General features: G+C 39.0%; 1 long non-coding RNA gene across 1 annotated transcript in view; it reads right to left on the bottom strand.

Moving 5' to 3' along the window:
* Positions 1-13,568, bottom strand: part of LOC132300379 (uncharacterized) — a 48,146-nt gene that overhangs the window by 17,013 nt on the left and 17,565 nt on the right. Inside the window, exon 2 of the long non-coding RNA XR_009480410.1 lies at positions 833-887. This is a non-coding gene — a long non-coding RNA (uncharacterized LOC132300379). The remainder of the gene's footprint in view (positions 1-832; positions 888-13,568) is intronic.

Raw genomic sequence — 13,568 nt, 5'->3', positions numbered from 1 at the left:
CTCGCTTTGTGAAAAGCTAAGAATGGAACGCCTCATTAGGTTGGTTTTGCTCACTAGATAATATTTTTTTAAGAATTCTTGTCGCAATTGAGCCCATGAAGTTATGGAGTTTGTAGCAATGGAGTTCAACCAATGTTTGGCCCTTTCTTTTAAGGAGAATGGAAAGTGATGCAAATGGAGAGCATTGTCAGGGAAGCCCCTCAGTTTAATGGTAGAACATATTTCGAGGAATTCATCAAGGTGCTTATAGGGGTCCTCATTTTCAAAGCCATGAAAAAAGGGGAGCATTTGAATTGTACTAGATTTGATTTCATATTGGGCTGCATCGATGTTTGGCATCACTATGCAAGAAGGAGAGGCATAAGTTGTAGGGGTGAAATGGTCCCTCAGAGTCATAGGGGCATTAGGAACTTCAGCCCTATCATTATGGATCCCCTCATCCCCGCCATTCCCCCCATTGTTGGCCACTGTATTAATCTCAAGGTCAAGTCCTCTTAAATTTTCTGATTCCCTAAGGGTTCTTCTAAGAGTTCTTTCAAGGGAATTTATATCAATTGGCCCTTCAAGAGTAGGCAAGGATAGCGATCTACGGCCCAACATCAACAACACAATTCACAACAAACATAATATCCCTTCACCATCACATCCACATACGATGTTCCCGTTCTCCTCAATTATCAAGACAGAAATGTAAATGGCTACGACAAGGACCAATGCTTGCAATTGAAAAGAACAATAAATAGCCTCGATAAGGGCTTCATAACTTAACTAAATCTATTCTAAACACATGCAAGATATCCACAACTTTGAAACTAGAGCTTCGAAAACTTACCTGAAGTCGTCTAGACTTACAAATTGGATAGCTTTCCTCAGCAAGCCTTGAATACCTAGAATCACACAAACACGTAAAATGTCAAAATGATCAAAACCACACAAAAAAATATTCACAAGACACAATATTAACAATCAAACCAAAGGTAATCCTAAAACCTCGGTTGCTAAACCGTTTGCAGTCCCCGGCAACGGCGCCAAAAATTAATCTGTATGACAAGTATACATCAACCTTTGCAATAACACAAATCATTGTAAAATAGGGCTATTGGTCAGGTAAGTCGAACCACTTGGACTACTAGTTTATGGCAACCTAGGTGTCTAAAATCATTTTTAGAATGATAAAGGGGTATTAAGATTTGTTGGTTTGTCACTAAAGTTATGGATTGAAAACTGCATAAAACAAAAATGCTAGGAAGTAAAGAGGCAAAGACAATTAAATAAGGGATTAGGGAAGTGAATCCGCACTAAACCCTAAATACATGCTAGATCAAGACTAAATTGGGGGTAGACAATAAATAACTTATGGTCAAGAATTATATAGCAACACATGATTGCCCTATAATCATCAAGAAGTTCATTAAATCCAAACAAGAATGATCCATCAAAAGTTTATACATTTGAACTACCTAAACTAGGGTGTAGTATCAAGCATACTATCTTAAGTAAAAGATTATCAAGCCATTGATCAAATGATAAAGTACATGAAGCTAGGAATTAAGTATAAACCATCAAAGGGAATTCCTAAGCAATGGACTATCAAGTTTCTCTATCAACATGCCTTGAAAACCATTCATAATCTTATTTCCATTATCACCATGAAAATACAAGCATTATAATTAATATAAGAAACCATCTAAGACAAGATAATTAACTTACAATAATTATTTATAAACATTAGAATTCATTACAAGAAGGAATATGCTCTAGATTATGAAAAGACCAAAAGTTATACATTATTATCCCCAAAATAGAGCCTAATCTAGAACATGATTACAAGGGAAAGCTTCATCACCTCCCTAGAGAAGGATTTAGTTACCCTTAAGAGCAAGGAATGAAGAAGAAGAAGCAAATCCACCCTCCATTTTTGTGCTCAAGCAAGCTAAAACTCTAAAGCCTCAAGACTCACTCTTTTTCTCCCTAGAACTTAGCCAAAAATGTGTGTATCTTCATACAAGCTTCCTCCTCTCTTTTGTAGACAAGATGTCTACCAAGCCCCCCAAAAACCGAGGTTCATCCTCCCCAAAAGAACATTTCTAACCACCCCATAAAGGAGGAAAACCAATTGAAAGGTTCAAGGAGCCAAGTGGGTCTGCCATGTTCCTACGAGCGCTCGTAAGTAAAGCTACGAGCGCTCGTAGCTGCCTTAGGGAAAATTCTTCTTATTCGAGACCATGGACGAGTGATTGAAGAAGGAGTTACAAGCGCTCGTAGCTACTTGAATTCATACTGACTTAATTTGGAGCGCTTGAAGCTGAAGTAGGAGCACTCGAAGATGCCTTAGACCATTCTGCCTTGATTTGGAGCGCTCGTAGGTGTTACGAGCGCTCATGTGACATGGAATAACACACTTGGATGCTGGATAAGCGCTCATAGGTGGTGCTACGAGCGCTCGAAGATGCCTCGGATTGCATCTTCTGCTCCTTCTGCTTTGGACTTCTTCTTTTTGGAATTAGTACTGGCCCATTAAGAATCTTATGCCCTCTTTTTCATCGTAGAAGGCTTCATGGACCTCCTTTAGTAGATTCTTCTTAGAAATCTCCAGATGTAACAACCCGGAATGACTTAATCTTTACAGAAAGCTTTAAAAACTTCCATCTTATTTCTAATTTGGAAGACAAACCTGAAAATACATAGAAACACGAAACTTGGAGAAAATCTATACAATTTAACCACTAATGGACCAACTAATGCAAATAAGGGCGTTTGAGTATGCAATATTCGGTGCTTATCATTCCCCCATGAGGATCCACTCGTCATCAGTCTTTTGGTGGCAAATTGCATAATCAAAAGGGTTTTGATAGATCCAGGCAGTAATGCTAATATCATTACAAAGACGATCTTTAAGCAGCTGGAGATTCTGTCACCATCAATACGGCCCACCTCTAGTCCCTTGATGGGGTTTGATGGTACGAAGGTGGACCCCCTTGGGGTAATAGATTTATCTGTCACTTCGGTAAAAAGGACGCTAAAGGAGATCTTCATTTTAACAGAGATCCATCATTCCTATAATCTCACTATGGGAAGAGGCTGGATTCACCGAATGAATGGGGTTCCATCTACCCTCTATCAGGTAATGCGATGCTTATCTCCGGATGGTAAGGTGGTAATCAATCTTTGGGGAGATCAGATCGTTGCAAAAGAATGCTACATGCTGACACTGAACGAAACAAAGAAGGTAGCAAAATAGCCCCAACCAATCGTACCTCCAGGAAGCACGTCCAAATAACAATTACAGAACCCTCTGCCCAGGTATTTAAAAGCAGAGGTGAAGCAGAAGCTATAAAGCCCACTGAGAAGTCTCTGGAGGCTGTTGAGGTAATCCTCGGTGATCCACAAAAGGTCACCTATATGGGTACTTTCCCCACAGTCAAAGAAAATAGAACATTAATTAACATCATTCGACGGAACGCAGATGCATTTGCTTGGGATCACTCAAACATAGTGGGGATTAATCCTGTAGTCTTATACCAAAGCTTGAAGGTAGATCCGTCATTCAAGCTGGTCAAGCAGAGGCACAAAAGGTTTGCTCTTGAGCGCAATCGAATTATAGTAGAAGAAGTAAACAAATTGCTTCGGGCAGGCTTCATCCGAGAAGTACACTACCCATAGTGGCTCTCTAACGTGGTGGTAGTTCAAAAGAAGAATGGAAAATGGAGCGTGTGCATAGATTTTACCAATCTCAACCAAGCCTATCCTAAAGATAGCTTTCCACTACCTAAAATAGATCAGATGGTCGATGCTACCACTGGTTTCGAGAGACTCACATTTCTTGATGCGTACTCCGGTTATAACCAAATCCCTATGAATCCAGAAGATGAAGAGAAAACTGCCTTCATAACAGAGAAGGGCATCTACTGCTATAGAGTCATGCCCTTAGGATTCAAGAATGCTGGGGCAACTTACCAGCGCCTGGTGAACAAGATCTTCGACGAGATGCTGGGCAAGACAGTCGAGGCCTACATCAAAGACAAGGTAGTCAAGAGTGTGAAGAAGGAAGAACATCCCAAGTACCTTTACGAGGTCTTCGACACCCTGAGAAGGTATGGTATGAGGTTGAACCCGTCGAAGTGCTCTTTTGTGGTGTCTTTAGGGCAGTTCCTCGGCCATGTTATGAATAAAAGGAGAATTGAGGTAAGTCCAGCTCAGGCTCATGCCCTTATACAGAATTAAGAACCAAAAACCCGCCGGGAAGTGCAGGTTTTGACTGGTCGAATCGCAGCTCTTAGTCGATTCATCTCTCGATTATCAAATAAGTGCAAGCTATTCTTTAGCGCAATAAGATCCAAAAGCAAAGACATATGGGGACCTCAGCAACAAGCGGCTCTCAGTCAATTGAAGTGTTACATGGCTAAACCCCCAATTCTATCAGCTCCGAAGCTTGGTGAAATTCTTGTCATGTACTTAGCAATCTCCTGTATAGCCACGAGTGCGGTGCTGATTAGAGAAGAAGGGAAGAATCAGTATCCAGTCTTCTACACTAGTAAGATAATGATAGATGCAGAAACACGATACAGCAAAATCAAGAAGATCATACTAGCACTGGTGTATGTGAAGAGAAAGCTTCGGCACTACTTCGAATCAGACAGTATCAAAGTCCTTACCAACTACCCCATGCGAGTCATTATTTCTAAGCCAGACTTATCCAGGAGAATATTTAAATGGGCAATCGAGCTCAGTTCATTCGATATATCCTACGAACCAAAGGTGTCACATAAAGGGCAAGCACTAGCTGACTTCCTCTTAGAGTATGAGGATAAGCCTGAAGAACCAGGCCCTCCTGAGCCACAATGGGAGCTTCGGGTGGATGGTTCCTCGAACCTAGTTAGTGTCGAGGCCGGAATCGTTATTACGACCTCCGAAGGCACCAAGCTATAGCAATCAATTCGTCTGACTTTTCCTGCTACTAACAATGAGGTGGAGTATGAGTCCCTGCTTGCCGGGATTTGGTTAGTAAACCAGTTCCAAGTAAAGTGTTTAAAGGTTTTTAGTGTTTAAATCAGGTAACAGGACAGTATCAGCCCAAGGAGGATAGAATGAAAGCCTACAAGGAAGCTGTGGAAAGCGCCACACGAGGATTCGATTAAATCGAATTCCATCAAGTACCTCGGGAGGAGAATTTCGAGGCAGACCAGTTGGCTGTTGCAGCATCTTCTTCGGACAAAGATTTGGTCCGAATTGTACCAGTTGACATCTTGGATGAACCTAGTATAAGCCATTGGCAAGAAATAATGGTGATCCCAGATAGTCCACACGAACCATGCTAGATGGATCCATTAGAAGCTTATCTCAAGGACGGAACTCTTTCGAACCAGAAGGCCAAGGCACAGAAACTCAGGCTTACTATAGCCAAGTATTCTATCATCAATAATCAATTATATCAGAAGTCATTCTCAGGCCCCTACCTGAAGTGTTTAAGTCCCACCGAGGCCCTCACGATTCTGAAGCAAATCCATGATGGGGACTGGGGTAATTACTCCGGTGGTAGGTCCTTAGCACATAAGGTCCTAACTCAGGGCTATTTCTGGCCATACTTGGCTCGAAATGCTGAAGAATACTCCTTGGTGTGCTCGTCGCGATGCAACTAAATTTGTGCAAAGTGGACTAAGATGAGTGTGGTCAAGTTCTACATTTATAAATTGTCACTACTACCTTTCACTAAAAAAAATATAGTTAGGGCAAGTAGGGATCGTCCCAATGGATTGGAGGGTCGTATTAGGTTATGGAATCGAGATTAGGGTTAGTAAGTCAAGTGATCAAAAGATTGGTTGGTGGTTGAATTACACTAAGATGCAATTTAGACTAAAGTAAACAATTAAATGCAATAGAGGTAAAATAAGAGAGAGGGAGATCTTGGGGTTTAGAGATCACCACTAAACATATCTTTTCTATACCTTTAATGAATGATTAGTGAGGGAAAAACATGTATTGCAACAATAGTGTGTGTGTGGTTGTTTCAATAAGCATGGATGACCAATTAAGTATATATTGTCTAGACAACACAATGAATAGCACAATATATCAAACTAAGCCATTAATTCCTCTTTAAGCTCACAATCCAAACACATCACAAAATTAGAGGAATATGTTACTTGCATTCATAAGTATGGAACATCAAACAACAAGCATGGATTGTCCTCCCACTTAATATCTAAACTACAACTACATTACTATTAAGCTAATGACATGAAATTAAACTAAGGGAGAAGTACAATCCATCAAGAAATGAGAATGAACCATCAAATAAACCACAAGAGCAGTCTATTAAGCACTATGTCTTGATAATCTCTAGATCTATAGCATTAATACACATAGACACATAGACATGCATCAACAACACAAGAAATAGATATAAGCACATGAACATCTATTCTAGCATACATAGACATATGGATAGAATGAAATGGTCACTTAAAAACATTAAACCACACAAATCATTGAAGCAACAAGATCTATGTATATAAACATGTCAAAACAAGTATCACAATACAAATCCCCTTAAAAATACATAAATCAAGATGTAGAAAGCATGCTTAGGGCTAACTCTACCCCAAGAGGATGTTTAGCCACTCATGGATGGTGTTTCCCAACCCTCAAGGGCTAACTCCATGGTAGAGATTGCTCATCTTCTTGGTTGATGGAAGAACTCCAAGCTTGTGTCTCCAGCCTCCTCTCTTCTTTTCTTCCTCACTAAGGATATGGAAATTGTATCTAGTCTCTAGTGTAGCCTCTAGTGTCTCGCTAACATATGTGGTAAAAGTGGCTCATATTCCTTATATAGGTAGGTCAAATGGCACCCCCAAATATCTAGGCTCGTGCTCCAAGATTCCTTCCCAATGATTGGATATGAGACAACTTTTAATAAGCTGGAAATTGCATTTTCTCAGATTTGGAGAGGTTTAATCGATCGAACTTGTGGTGAGATCAATCGAACTTGTGGTGAGATCAATCGAACATGGCTGAGATCTATCGAATATAAGCTAAATTGATCTTCTATGGTGGCGCCTTTTTGGATAAAGACAAATCTAAGATATTTTGGAGATATTTTTGGGAAAGAGACAAAAGTGGTAGGTGGGGTGGTACAACTAGATAAGATGAAATCTTTTCAATCGATCTGAAGAAAAGTTGGATCGATCGAACATTGTAGGATCTTTGGATAAGGACAACAGAGCTCAGATCCATCTTGAAGTGTAGAGATCGATGAACTTTCGATCGATCAAGCCGTTACTGAGATCGATCGGACTTGCTGAATTTGCACCACTTACTTCCTTTTGCTCACACTTTACTCCTTTCTTTGATTCATCTCAAGATTGCTTCAATTATGCTCTTATTTGGCTGAGTTAGCTTATTTTAGGGATAAGTACCTGAAAAGGATAATAACACGAAATTAGTCTAAAGCAGAAAAATAAGATAGATAAAGGTCCTAAAATGTTCAAGCTTAACGGATTTAAATGCGCACTTTTCAGCGCTCATCACACTCCCAAACTTAAATATTGCTAGTCCCCAGCAATGAACTACAAAGTAAAGGAATGAAATGAACAACTATACAAATATGAATCTAGAAAGTAATAAATGAATAACGCCACTTTTGTAGAGAATACGATTAAATTTAGCATATGCAACAAGCCTTTAAACCCCTAGGTTACCCCTAATAGACAAGTGAAGTCTCATGAGGGTTTCCAGAAATGATACCCACAAACATGAAGCTCAATATCACAAGAGAGGCACCAATATTGCAAACAAGCTTTGGGAGAAAACTACCGCAAGTATGCAATTTTTTAAACATTTCCAAGTAATCTCTCAAAATTTCAACATCAAGCAAGCAAATATGGTCCACCACACATCAATAAAATGATCATGCAAATCGAAACAACTCTAGAATCCTTTTTGAATGGACCGGAATTAAGTGTGTTATTATCTAAGCCAACTAAAGAAATGATCACATCCTTAACCTCAAACTAGCACACAAATCTAGTACCGATCATCAAAACAAAGAGTGGACCTTTTATTAAAACTTTATTGCTCTAGGTGCACTTATTCTTTCCACTCAAAATTTTATTTTTTATTTTTTTATTTTTTATTTTTTGCTATCCTTAGGATCAAAGATGGAAGCATGGTGCAATATGTTGATCTATTAAGCTTTCTAGTGATCCATGAGGTCGAGCGTTAGGTCAATGACTCCCAAACCGGATGGCTTTAGGGCATTAGGCGTTCAAACACCCCTACGGACTTACAAGCTCAAATCAACTATGTTACAAATCAAGACAACCTCCATGTAATCATTTTCCACTTCTCACCTTTTGGGAGAAATCCTCACTTTTATTTGCTTTTGCAACAACTTTTTTTTTCATTTTTTTTTTTTTTTTTTTTCAATTATGATCCTAGAGTTTGGGCCCTCCACATTTCGGCGCGAGAAATTCAATGCTTGATGAGGCTAGAATCTCGGCTACTCAATAAAAAGGGTTTGTTATCCACCTTGTCAAAATGAAAACTTTCAATGCACTACTAACCCAATTAGGATATAACTAATTCAATAATCAACAAAGCATGTACCCCACAAATGAATGTTAGTGTACGTCTGTGCTAGTGTAGAATCCTAGAGTGAATCTCAAAACAACCACAAAATCAGGATGATGTGGACCACAAGTGCAAGCAAGATATCAATCTTTCGAAAAATTTACTCCTAAATGGCATTCACAAGGCATACAAGGAGTATTGGACTCTCAAGTCAAGCAATTTTTAAATTTTAAGCAATATAGTTATCAAAAGATCAAAATTATCATAAACATCAATCTCAAATCTCAATCATGCAATTGAAGCTCAAACTTAAGTAGAATGCAACAAAGACACCTTACCCCCAAACTTAAACCGCACATTGTCCTTAATGTGCAATGAGAACAATGAAAAAAAATGGAAAGAGTATACTATGGTGGCGAAAGCATGAAGTTCGGTAATGATCCAATTTGAAAGACGTCTCCCCCAAACTTGGAATCAATAACCTATTTGAATAACCACACTAGCAAACTCATATCAAATATCAAATGGGATAAAAATAATCAAATCATGCATTCTAAGGCAATATAACACAAAATGAAAGAGAGATATGAGATCAAGCCCTAACTAAAGCGTAAAGTATGTATGACTACACAAAAGGGCACAATGGTGAAAAGTTTTTATATTTTTCTTTTTATGAAAGTAAGTATATACAAAATACAAGAAAAATAAAGAATAAAATGCATGAACAAAGTGCAAAAAGAAAAATAAAGAAGGAAAAATACAATGAAAGAATATGTACAATGCAAGAAATGAAAAACAAAAAGTAAGAAAGGATGCAAGAACAAAATAATGAAAAATGAAAAATAAATTTTTTTTTTTTTTAAACAAAAATGGAAGGAAATATGAACAATGATTGCTAAGTTTAACATCTCTAGCTAGACGGAATGCTGCTTTGAATAAATAAGCTCAAGATTCAAAAAGGGAAGAAAAAAAGTCAAACCAAAGATGCTCAGATCAATCAAGTTCAGATCGATCTCAAAAGCTTTTCGATCGATCGAACATGTATAAACCTGCAGATATGTTCGAACGATGGGACAGAGAGGTCTTTAGATGCAAGCTGGATGCAAGTCAAAAAATTTCTAAGTGTTGAGATTACAGATCGATTGAAGAAGAAGTTGGATCGATTTAAGAACTAAAGATCGATCTAGGAAAAATTTTGAACGATGGGACAGAGAGCTCTTTGGATGCAGTCTGGATGCAGGTCAAAATTTTTCTAAGTGTTGAGATTGCAGATCGATCGAACCTTCATTGAGATTAATCAAAAAGGTAAAAATTCGTCCATTTTCCATTGCAACCCTAGATATCTTCATAAACAGGGTTTATTAGATGTGCAGCTTCCAAATGTCTTTGGAAGATCTGCCCCTCAATGTAGGGTTTTAATCTCTGTCCATTAACCTTGAAAATGTTCCCCTTTTTCAAACTTTGAATTTCAACCGCCCCATGAGGGGCAACAGAGATGACTTCATAAGGACCTTCCCATTTGGTTATCAACTTCCCAGGAAAGAGTTTCAATCTAGAGTTGAAGAGCCAAACTTTTTGACTGGGTTCAAAAGACTTCTTTATAATGTGCTTATCATGAAAAGCTTTAATTCTCTCTTTGTAGAGTTTGGCATTATCATAAGCATTATGTCTCAACTCTTTCAACTCACTCAATTGTAATAACCGGTTCTCCCCGGCTTTATCAAGGTCAAGATTGAGCTTTTTAACCGCCTACAAGGCTTTGTGTTCCAACTCAACCGGAAGATGGCAAGGCTTTCCATATACAAGTCTATAGGGAGACATGCCAATGGGAGTCTTATATGCCGTCCAGTAAGCCCACAAAGCATCATTTAACTTTCGTGACCAATCTTTTCGGGTAGTGTTAACCGTTTTCTCAAGAATATGCTTGATTTCTCGGTTAGACACTTCTACTTGCCCACTTGTTTGAGGGTGGTAAGGAGTGGCCATTTTATGAGTAACGGAGTACTTAAGAAATAAATGCCTTAAGAATTGGTTGCAAAAATGCTTTTCTTCGTCACTTATCATAGCCCTAGGCATACCAAAACGAGCAAAGATATTGGATTTGATGAATTGAAGAACCACGGAATGGTTATTTGTTTTGGTAGCACAAGCTTCCACCCACTTGGAAACATAATCAACGGCAAGGAGAATATATTGAAAACCATAGGACATAGGAAATGGACCCATAAAATCAATGCCCCATATGTCAAAGATTTCTAGAACAAGGATATTGGTCAAAGGCATCATATCTCTTCTTGACATTGATCCCATATTTTGACATCTCTCACACGACTTGCAAAAGTTGTAAGCATCTCTATGGATAGTGGGCCAAAAACGCCCACGTTAAAGAACCTTCAAGGCTGTCTTCTTTGCACTAAAATGTCCCCCACATGCAAGCGTATGACAAAACACAAGAACATTTGGAATTTCGCTTTCCGGAATGCATCTCCTCACAATTTGATCTGGACAATAACGGTACAAGACAGGGTCTTCCTAATAATAATTCCGGATGTTGGCAAAGAAACAATTCTTCTCGTTCTTTGACTAAGAATTCGGAAGTTTTCCAATTGCCAAATAATTCACAATGTCGGCAAACCAAGGCATTTGTCCATTGGAAATTTGGAAGAGCTGTTCATTCGGAAAAGAATCATGAATTGGTAGGCTAGGGGAAGGTTCTATCAATAACCTTGAAAGATAATCGGCAACCACATTTTCGGTGCCTTTCTTGTCCTTGATTTCAAAATCAAATTCCTGAAGAAGCAAAATCCATCTAATCAATCTAGGTTTTGTTTCTTTCTTTGTCAAAAGATGTCTCAAAGTAGCATGATCAGAATAGACAACAACCTTAAACCCTAAGAGATAGGACCGAAATTTATCAAGGGCATATACTACGGCAAGTAACTCTTTCTCAGTAGTGAAGTAGTTCAATTGAGCTCCCGAGAAAGTTTTGCTTGCATAGTATATGGCACATGGAAGCTTTCCTACTCTTTATCCCAAAACTACTCCCATGGCATAATCTAAAGCATCACACATAATTTCAAATGGTAATGACCAATTGGGAGGTTGCATGATAGGGGCGGATGACAATAAGGCACGCAATTTATGGAAGGTGTCTAGGCATGCTTGATTAAAGACAAAAGGAGTTTCCTTGGCAAGAAGATTGCACAAGGGTCAAGTAATTTTGCTAAAGTCTTTGATGAAACGGGGATAGAGACCTACAAAGGAACGAACTTCTCTCACCGTTAAAGATGGAGGCAATTCAGAATTAAGCTCAACTTTCGCCTTATCTACCTTAATTCCCCTCCTTGAGATGACATGACCCCAAAAAATACCTTCTTGAACCATGAAATGGCTCTTTTCCTAACTAAGGAAAAGGTTTGTTTCACAACATCTTTTAAGCACCAAATCTAGATTTTTGAGGCATGTATCAAATGAAGACCCGAAGACAAAAAAATCATCCATGAAGACCTCTAAATACTCTTCTATCATGTTCAAGAAGATTGACATCATACACCTTTGGAATGTGGCTGGGGCATTGCACAAACCAAAAGGCATCCGTCTATAAGCAAATGTGCCAAACGGACAAGTAAAGGTGGTTTTCTCTTGGTCCAAGGGGTCAAGGGTTACTTGATTATAACCCGAATAGCTATCAAGAAAGTAATAATATTGTTACCCAACCAATCTCTCTAGAATTTGATCAATGAATGGCAAAGGGAAGTGATCTTTTTTAGTGGCGGCATTTAATTTGCGGTAATCAATGTATAAAAGCCATGAATTGGCGGTACGCTTAGAGATTTCCTCACCTTTTGCATTTTCTACCACCGTAATCCCCGACTTCTTGGGAACCACTTGAGTTGGACACACCCATTTGCTATCTGAGATTAGGTAAATAATCCCGGCATCTAAAAGTTTGACCACTTCTTTCTTGACTACCTCCTTCATGTCTAGCACGCAAAACGAGAAAATTCTAAAATAAATCTTGAAAAATTAGAAAAAAAAAATCCCACAAAATAGAAAATAGAAAAAAAATCGAAAACGTCACAATCTCCCCAACTTTAAAAAATTTCGTCCCCAAAATCAACCCGCCTCACAAGGAAAGAATGAAAGGATACAACAACAGAGTAAATCTCCAAGTACCCCACATATCACGCTACACTAGACATCTCAACACAACGGATCCCACGTCCCATGTCACTCGCAACCCTGTGCTTGTGACCTAACGCCACAACGACTGAACAGTGTGCACAATCACATGTAACCTTTCCCCTACAACACTAAATGGGCATAAGGGCACACCCTATACCGAACAAAATTCTCTATCACCACATACCAAGCACACGAGGTACAAGCCCCCAACTAACTCAGTGACTCCACTGAATCCTGGCCATTGAGAACCATTAGGATTGTCATCTTCTAACCAGTACGTACCACTAGTCGATACTGAATCCACAAACAACGACTTCAGTCAACCCCCACGAAGACATAAATCAAGAAAAGAATCCTTCAATCTAAGTCATCATAACACTCAATCATCTACTCCCGCACATGAGATTAAGGGAAAACACTAGACTTAGGTTAAAACCAATCCGATTCATAAAATTGCACTAACGCGGTCCACACGAGACATCTTGCCAGATAGCTGTTAGATCCTATACATAGTAGGTCCAACCAGTAATGCCTCACATAATCCGCGCTAAACACCCTAAAGCCCACAAAACAGTGGTTACAAAACTGATCAACAAACCTATGACTATAATCGAGAGAACCATCCGGCCTGTCAAATATACCATCAGGTACCGTGGAAAACAACCTATCCACATAGCTCAAGGATCAACTGATCCAACAACTCAAACTTCTTGGACACGTAGTCCCATACCAAGTACACTACCACCCACAACAAGTCATATGAACACGTACAAAGAATACCATCAATCCCAAGCGAGTCTTTATTCTAAAATTGG

Source organism: Cornus florida, unplaced genomic scaffold, assembly GCF_030987335.1.
Source record: "Cornus florida cultivar Cherokee Brave unplaced genomic scaffold, ASM3098733v1 CherokeeBrave_3.0.0_Hap2_Chr03, whole genome shotgun sequence".
NCBI classification, from domain to species: Eukaryota; Viridiplantae; Streptophyta; class Magnoliopsida; order Cornales; family Cornaceae; genus Cornus; species Cornus florida.
This window is presented reverse-complemented; position numbering and strand designations above follow the sequence as displayed.